Source organism: Diaphorina citri, unplaced genomic scaffold (genome assembly GCF_000475195.1).
Source record: "Diaphorina citri unplaced genomic scaffold, Diaci psyllid genome assembly version 1.1 scaffold77, whole genome shotgun sequence".
Lineage (NCBI taxonomy): Eukaryota > Metazoa > Arthropoda > Insecta > Hemiptera > Psyllidae > Diaphorina > Diaphorina citri.
Genome location: NW_007377514.1, coordinates 113,015 through 122,702, shown reverse-complemented (window position 1 = coordinate 122,702; position 9,688 = coordinate 113,015). Strand labels below are relative to the sequence as shown.

The window sequence follows — 9,688 nt, the reverse complement described above, 5'->3', positions numbered from 1 at the left end:
GCTGGCTCGTCCTGAACCGCAGTCAACCATCGTGAGGACTTGTGCTTGGTCTTTAAAAGCAGAGAGAACCCTTTGAGGGGCAACCCTATTATGATACCCACTCGGACATAGAGGTTTGGGACTTTGGGGAGTATTGTGTCTCTTATCGCCCATCTGATGAAGGTAAGCGCTAGGCCGCGGGGTCGATTCCCGCCCTGGGCGGATGTTATCCTGAAGTGACAAGGTTCGTTCTCGGAACGGCTGGCTTTCTCTGTCTTCCTTCTCTCTTCGATTTCAGGACGATAAGACCTTAGCAGTTACAGTTCTGTCACCGGAGCTACCCAGTACGTTCTCGGAACGGTTGGCTTTCTCTGTCTTCCTTCTCTCTTCGATTTCAGGACGATAAGACCTTAGCAGTTACAGTTCCCTTTGTCAAACCTCTTCGGAAAAAAAAAGACTGTACTGTGACCTGCTCTTTTGAGGAGATCGGCGGGCTTTAGAATAGATCAAAGAATTAGAACGATATCGGCGAAATCAAATCAATATCCAGTAATCCAATTCCCGAGATAGTCAGATCTGGGTCAACTCCACAGCACACGTAACTACCTGGATATTCAAATTCCAGGCCGATTCTGAATCGACAAACAAATCATCAATCAATAATATGTGTGTGAAGATCCTGTGGTGAGTCCTCCCTTATTGTTACTTACTCCCATACCCATTTACTCTAAGGAAGCAACCACTATCATAATCAATAACGATAATCATACTCCATTCAAATCAACAAATCAATTCAATTCCATAGCGACCTTGGATTATTCGATATCTCAGTGTCGAGAAACTCGGGGAGCACCAATTCCTTTTCTTCTTCTTCTTCTTCTTCTTCTTCTTCTTCTTCTTCTTCTTCTTCTTCTTCCTCTTCTTCTACATACACAATATTATTTTGATATCACTCTTCAATTCGCCACTTCTCCATTTCGTCCAGGTCGAGGGTTCGAATCCCTTCTAGGAGCCGTATTTTATATTTATAGAAACGTATCCGTAGAAAGGTTTCAACTGGCCTTCGATTTGGAAGTATCATTCCCCGGACTCGGGCTGCCGGAATGGTTATAGTTCCCTCTGTCAAACCTCTTTCGAAAAAAAGACTGTACTGTGACCTGCTCTTTTGAGGAGATCGGGCTTTAGAATAGGTACATCAAAGAATTAGGACGATATCGGCGAAATCAAATCAATCTCCAGTAATCCAATTCCCGAGATAGTCAGATCTGGGTCAACTCCACAACACACGTAACTCCCTGGATATTCAAATTCCAGGCCAATTCTGAATCGACAAACAAATCATCAATCAATAACGATAATCATACTCCATTCAAATCAACAAATCAATTCAATTCTTACGACCTTGGATTATCAACCCCCGACCCCTTCCGTCTCTCTCACTCCCTCTCGCTCGCTCACTCACTCACTCACTCTCTCTCTCTCTTCTTTCTTCTCTCTCTCTCTTAAAGTTTATTCGCTTTTTTGCAAGACAACAAAAACAGAGCTTTTTCACAAAGGTCAGATCCATTAGTATCGTTAGAATTGAGATATTGGAACTGGATTGTTATGTTTGTAACATGGAAATATGTAACAGTTACAAACATGTGCTTGGGTACTAACTTATTAATATATGCAAGATGTAAGTCCTACTACGCACATAATATGTGTGCTAGCTGCTAGTAAATGGGTAAGTATCCTAGTACGTGGTTTGTTCCCCCTTGCCTCACTTATAAAGTTATGATGATTCTTGAGAAAAATCGTTGTCTTTCCTATAAGTACAATACAAATTTACAAGAGCAGAAGAATATCATACTCGTATGTAAAGCAACAAGCAACCATTATTTGATTGAATATAGGAAAAGTAAGAGAGCATATTGTTACCAAGAACCAAATAACACATTGACTACTTAGAGATAAATAAATTAAATAACAGATTCACGTACCTACTATCAAGTGTTGTTTTTTCATGAAAATCGTTTCGTATATGTTACTTCCTCGTTAACCCTTTCAGTTCGATAAGCGATATGTAGACTTGTAGAGCTGTAAGAGGAGCTAGTTTGCGGGGCGGCATCGGCATTTTGGCCTTAACCTAAACCGCTATTAGCCTTGGTGCATAATGTACATACCTCCTAAAATGTTCCTAATTTTCAACATCACTATTTAATTTGGGGGTTTGATCTTTGATCTGTCCTTTTACTGCGAAAGCAATAAGCAATCCGTGTTCGATTTCCAACAACAGTCGTCGAAAAATATTTTTCTTCTTTTCACAATGATGGCAGAAGCATTGACTCGAATTCCCATTGGAAAGTAAAGTCAGTTTTGTTGTTTTTAACTGAAGGCCCATTGACTAGCACAATAGTTCCAGTCCAATTCAATAATACCTCACTGATTGTAGTCCCCCTCATTGTAATGCCAGCAAAAAACCACTTAGAACTGTTCATATAAAAGTCATTTTGTGTTCATTGTTATGATTAGAAATAATAAAATCAATACGACACACGAGTTTTATCAAATAATATTTCATTTCATCCATTCAAAAAGTATCATTGTCTACATTCATAACGTTAAAGGGGTTTTGAAAATATGCACCCAAAAAACTAAGTAGGTAATATGTAAAGAAAACAGTCAGTCCCTTTGAAGCACAATTAAAACCAACGGCGTTTTCTAAATAACTATACTCCTGGACAAAATTAGCGCACACCTTGAAAATTTCCAAATATTTTGTTGTTGCCTGCATTTGAAACACTAAACACTAAAGCCTTCTCCACACGCGCTCACGTCCATCCGGAGACTGCAAGTAATGTACATTATTCATAAAACTTGTAAACATACCAATATTAACCCTCGGTCACCAGGGGTCAAGTAAACCTGAAAAGATTAAGGTGTGCGCTAATTTTGTCCAGGAGCATATATAAGTACAGGAGCAAACTTGCAAGGACATACACATACATAAGTATGCTTAACAGCCAAGTAACGAATTCTTCTGCAAGATTACCGCAACCATGGGATTATCCCATATTGGACATCTTCAACAAAAACTTGAATTTCGGTCCTATAAAAAACAACTTCCAAAGAAACTGACTAAAAATTATGGTATCAATTTTATTATAATAAAAGCATAAAAAATTCAAAACACCAAACACCTGCAAGTGTTGCGTGTTGGTAATGTTAGGACTTATCCTTGTAAAATCATTAATCTAGCTTAAATGAAGCTGTTCCACCTATTTTTTGATCTTTTATTAGAGGATACAGAATGACTATTAGTCAGCTATTAAACGTACAACTTCTGAATAAAAACGTTTTATTATAAAGGGTATACCGAAAATATTCCTACGTATGTTTTTTCTCCTTATTTATTTTTTGCTCATGCCAAATTAAAAGATTAATTGGAAGGAATCCCGAAAGAGAAGTGTTCTATCTAAATCTAAACAAACATTCTTCTTCTCCCAATGAATTAAAGACTGCTAAGAATTAATCGAGACATGTAATATCAAAAGCCAATAGTTAACGGTAAGATTTTTTTTGTAAGATTGACTGTAAAATTTCGGCATTTGTTTCCCTATCCTAATATTCAAGTCGATCAGTAGATTCCTATCATAGCTGTGAATGGAAGCTAGAGATTATTTGGTTTGAGAAAAGCTAAAGAATTAACATGAAAGCTATCAAATTAATGAATTTGCAAGGTTTACAAACACTATCAGAACTCGTAAAATACCACCTGAGCGATCGGGTACAATAAATTTATCGTGATGTCTTTGAGATAGTACTGGGTTCAATCCCCGCCAGCTACTCCAAAGTACATATTTTCCGAACTCCACCTATATGAAATAATGAAAATCAAACTTTCTGGACTTGGCGGGGCGGAGCGCTATAGTTAACTATGCCTCTTGTTTTTACCCCAACGGTGACGGAAGTAGGTATACATTTTTATTTCAACTAGGTCCGTATAGTAATGTTCCAGTAAAACCATGGTCCGTGTGTACGTAGCAAAGCTTTCGTAAAATAAAAGAGGGCTATAATAGTGAACATGAACGTACTACTATGTACCTACCTACATCAATAACACTGGTCCGCTGATGTCATAATAAATAAATAAAAAAAGAGTAAAAATATGGAAAAAAACACACATGATTTTTTCATTCTTTTTTTCCCTGTCAAATGTAATGGAAACTATTTGTTAACCCGGAAAAATCAAAATGAAAACCCTAAATTGATACCTAATAACAATTTAACCCTTTCCTTTATGTTCCGCGTTGTCACCCTATTCTTTATTTTGTTCCTGTGATGTGACACTTTTAATGTGTCACACATTTTAGTGACTGTTCACTGATTCTAAACAAAACCACTTATTTTTAAACAATTAATTTTTATTAATAAAACCATTGTGAAATCGTAATGGTATAAAACTTTGAAAAATATGTTTTTGTTTTCATATTCCAACATGGTTCAGCGCATTGCTCAAAAAATAATAGCGAAAACTTACATACATAATAAGTTTAAAATCATAATCATTTTTCAGAAACGCGTTGATCCAGGAACAAAATTTAAACAATTAATTTTTATTAATAAAACCATTGTGAAATCGTAATGGTATAAAACTTTGAAAAATATGTTTTTGTTTTCATATTCCACCATGGTTCAGCGCATTGCTCTCTTTATCTTTAGACATGAACAAAATAAAATAATAGCGAAAACTTACATACATAATAAGTTTAAAATCATAATCATTTTTCTGAAACGCGTTGATCCAGGAACAAATTTTTTCCTTCAAAAGTAAAGTTTTTCACAATCTAGGTAAGTACTCTTTTAATTAAAAACTGATTAACTTTTAATTAAAAACTGATTAACTGACTGACTCGTTGCTTCAAAACCTATTTTATCTTTCTGTGCTTATTTAATCCCTCTTTGGTATTTTTTTGTTTCTGCTATTAGATCAGGAAATAGCTAGCAGAATGGAAGTGCCCAGTAGGCAGTAGGTCACCAATCATGATCAAAAAAGCTTGGAGCATCGCCACGTCGTACCTCAAAGGCTGTTGATGGAAGTTTGCTTCACTCTTCAACGGTAATTTGAGTGAGCACTCTGAGGACATGTAACTTGCATTAGGGTTAACTTGCACTTAAATCCTTTGACACAGACTTGGTCTCATTCTTTACAATAAGTCACTTGGTTGTGATTTTTTTAGAGCATTTTTTTACCATCTGCAAAAATTTCAGTTTTTTCTCTCATCTCAATGAAAAGAAAAATAGAGGGTCATCGCGTAAAGGGGTGTTCCTCGAGTATTTGTATGCTGTATAGCTATGTGAATTTTCGCAACCCTAATTTTATTTGGGATAATTTTTAATTGTCACATAATGCATTTTTTATGTCCTCAAAAAATTGAGCTGAAATCTAAAAGGGATATACACGTAGAAGCTTGTAAAAAATCAAATTTATTCGATAGGGACAAGGGACTTGATATAATATAACAAATAATATTTGTAGAGAAAAGATGACGAAAATATGAAGAGAAAACTAACAAAAAAGAAATAGGTGGATTTTTTCCCTCTGAACAATAAAAAGTATTGTGAAACTCAACTGGTGCTATCCCTGGCAGCTTAGAGCGGGTACAGATCAGTAATCTAATAAGCACAACAGTATACAAATTATCATGTAAGTAGGAAATAAAAATAAAACAAATTCTAAAATAAAGATCCTCTTCTTGATGGTTCCAAAACAATGCGGCAATATTATGTTTAGTTTTAGTACAGTGCTTTATTTAGACTGTCGGGGTAATGTGAAATTGACGGCGCCTTAAATACTCTGTTATGTTTCTGTTCAATCGATCTACCTCTGCTAGAGATTTGGCACAGAAGCGGTGTAATTAAGCTGTACTTTGTACCTAAGCATAAAGTACACATACTGCGTTGAAAAATCGCGTCTTGTACCCCATCCAAAATCATATAAAGCTCTTTTAAATGAGGTATTTGTGGAAATTCTTGTGAAAATAGCATAATATGGTATACATAAGGAATTTTCAATGGTAAATTTTCCTAATTTCATTCAAGTATAGCACTTGTACAAGTGAGCTTTTTATCAAGTACACAAAGCATTGTAAACGCACGGGAGAAAAAATATGTAAAGGGTTGGAAAATATTTTTAAAGGATTACCAATTAATTTTTCTTCTTTTTCCTATAAAAAAAGTAGAAAGAAATTCCAGCGCGACATTTTTCCAGTTGTTAAGTAATTATTTTTGTTTCCTTAAGTCGAAATCATAGGGAGGTTGGTTGACGTAAAAGTTCAATTCGAGGTTTAGGAACAGTAGGGTTTGTCAAGATAACTTACATTGTTGTTCCAATTTAAAGGTGGTTTGTCATTTCAAAACAAAATGGTACTAACTACTCCGGGCTTTAATTTTTCTTCTTTTTCCTATAAAAAAAGTAGAAAGAAATTCCAGCGCGACATTTTTCCAGTTGTTAAGTAATTATTTTTGTTTCCTCAAGTCGAAATCATAGGGAGGTTGGTTGACCTAAAAGTTCAATTCGAGGTTTAAGAACAGTAGGGTTTGTCAAGATAACTTACATTGTTGTTCCAATTTAAAGATGGTCTGTCATTTCAAAACAAAATGGTACTAACTACCTACTCCGGGCTACTAAATAACTAGAAGAAAATAATGGTTAGACAGGGTACATCCAAACTGGGATATTGTTTACAGTGTGGTTGGTTATTGTAGATATCTTTCTAATTGGATTATTTACAACACAATATGGCTTTTATCTTTCCATATAACTATTCAAGATAAATACAACAAATCAAATCTGATAAAGGGAGGAAGAGCATTTGAAGTTTCAATTTAGCTTATAAACACCACTTTTGCAACTAATCCAGTGTGTACAACAAGATAAAACTAGACAATAGATTGAACAATAAATCCAAAAATATAGAATAATGGGAGAGATTGTTGGTGAGTTATATCATTATCATAGGTAGGTACATAGTTGGTTTCTAATTCCCTTTGTTCAAAACCCTATTTTTCTCATTGAGGTATCCGCAGACTCGCCTCACTAGAAAAGTAGGTACTTCGTAGGTATAGGTACTCAAAAACCGGATGTTATGTCTTAACCAATTCATTTTCAATTCTATGAATTATTTCATTTCTCGATAACCATCACTCAGGTACTGAAATGAATGAATGAATCTCTCTCTCTTAAAGTTTATTCGCTTTTTTGCAAGACAACAAAAACAGAGCTTTTTCACAAAGGTCAGATCCATTAGTATCGTTAGAATTGAGATATTGGAACTGGATTGTTATGTTTGTAACATGGAAATATGTAACAGTTACAAACATGTGCTTGGGTACTAACTTATTAATATATGCAAGATGTAAGTCCTACTACGCACATAATATGTGTGCTAGCTGCTAGTAAATGGGTAAGTATCCTAGTACGTGGTTTGTTCCCCCTTGCCTCACTTATAAAGTTATGATGATTCTTGAGAAAAATCGTTGTCTTTCCTATAAGTACAATACAAATTTACAAGAGCAGAAGAATATCATACTCGTATGTAAAGCAACAAGCAACCATTATTTGATTGAATATAGGAAAAGTAAGAGAGCATATTGTTACCAAGAACCAAATAACACATTGACTACTTCCAGATAAATAAATTAAATAACAGATTCATGTAGTACTTACTATCAAGTGTTGTTTTTCATGAAAATCGTTTCGTATATGTTACTTCCTCGTTAACCCTTTCAGTTCAATAAGCGATGTACTGAAATGAATGAATGAATGAATGGGAGGAAAGTACTTATTGAGTTACGTATATCATGCCAAACAATAGAACCATAAAAAGTACACAATGTAATATTTTTGGTACAAAATAGGTACCTAGATAATAATTCAACCTCGATAGATTTAATATTTCACCCATAGTAATTAATAGGGGGCGGATTTAGCATGTTTGCATATGCAAAAGCATATTTCGAGGGTTTTTCTTAAAATGCATACTTTTGCATATAATGCATATTTTTAGCATATTTCGAGCATTTTTCTGTCAAAATATAGTAAAAACACAATGAAAATTCTGTGGGACCCTCCGTGACACATATAGATGAGGACCTAGATGAGTGCATGTTTTTGCATATTTTGGCAGTCTTCTAGCATATTCTTGCATATATTGGCCATTTTTTGGTGCATATTGCATACATATTTGGGCCATTTTTTCGTACATATATAATCCACCCCCTAGTAATACAATAACTTGAGACAGTTCATTTTATTGTCTTCAGGTATCCTTCCTGAAAATAGGCAGTGACTCAAAAACGGAAAAGGGTCAAATCACAGGGGCAGCAGGGACGATGAATTCGATGAAAAATTTTGGGCTGAAGCAGCGGATGACGTTCCGAATCAGAAGAGAGCTCCTGGAAATGGGTTGGCGATAAAAAGGAAATAATGGATAATATTGCAGATGTGTAAGTACTTACTAAGTATACGTTAACGGTAAAATTTTTTTCGAATGGAGAATTAGATTTAAACGCAGAAAGGGATTTCTAGATAGCTACATACACGAATTACACCATGAAAATGGAAAAATTACATAGAAATTCGAACAGAGCCCCTTTGGTTGCATTGACTGAGGTCGGCCCCTGACCCATTGCCCTGGATTCAATCTCTGATCAATCTCATTGTTTCCAGGTATCTATGTCACTTCCAACCAATAACAAATATCTTTTTTTTTTCTCAGAACAATACCATGGAAAAAATACTTTTGTTTTCAAAAATGACACTAAAATGCAAACAACATATCTATCCCAATGGTCCTTGGAGTTTGGAACAAATAATGACGATGATTGAGGATGAGAATTCGTAGAATTGTGTACGATTTTCGTGAGACTCGAAAACACCAAGGGTCAAGTCTACCTTACCTGTTCTCAAAAGTCAAAAGAATGCCAGAAGGATTGAGGTGAGTTTTTCTCATTATTGAACTAGGTACTTACGTAAGTGGCGCGGCGTCAGTGTATGCATGTGGTTGAACACGTAAGATAGTAATCCTTTTCTTCTTTTCTCTTTGGATTCATTCTGGTTCATTAATTTATGTGAAGGCACAGGTCCTTTTTTTTCACCTCTCCTCTTTTGTCCTCTTGTAAGAAAAGACCTTTTTTTTCTCTTTTCTTTTTTTATGGGTACTTGTTTAACGCCACCGTAGGTACATAACAAATTAACAACAGTTCCCATGGCAGAGTCAGCTCCCGTAGTAGTCACTGCGCTCGCCTTGCACGCGGGAGGCCCGGGTTCCAATATGACCTACCTACACAGATCATACTTTTTTGATTCATGTCTAATCTCTCCAAGATTAAAATAAAAAGGTGGAACAACATTATTTATTAAACCATAGGTTGTTAAAAGCTCACTGTTCCTTGTTACTTTGAACCAGGCCAGAAATATTGGAAACTTTTGAACTCCCAGTTTCTCCCTGATTCCTGATCCATGGTACTTCTCTTGATCCTGGCTAACATGGTACTTCTAACCAAGCAGATCTAAACCGCGTGAAAGTTAACAAAAAACCCAGCAAGGAACCACGTGTGTTGAGAACAAATGTGTGAGATGCCCCGCTGGCTTCTTTTAATGGTTGCAAATTAACCTTTATGAAGCGCTTTGGGCCCCCCGGGGGGACCCGTTTATATTGTTTTA

At 35.6% G+C, this 9,688-nt stretch overlaps 1 long non-coding RNA gene across 2 annotated transcripts in view; it reads left to right on the top strand.

Moving 5' to 3' along the window:
• The window catches only part of LOC113472626, a 25,095-nt gene extending 16,144 nt beyond the window's left edge, over positions 1 to 8,951 (top strand). Inside the window, exons 1-3 of one of the 2 annotated variants that reach the window (XR_003394854.1) lie at positions 4,738 to 4,812; positions 8,287 to 8,469; positions 8,742 to 8,951. This is a non-coding gene — a long non-coding RNA (uncharacterized LOC113472626). Of the gene's footprint in view, positions 1 to 4,737; positions 4,813 to 8,286; positions 8,470 to 8,741 lie in introns of those variants that run through there. The other variant, XR_003394855.1, reaches the window with a different exon arrangement.
• Positions 8,952 to 9,688: the final 737 nt, after the last annotated feature.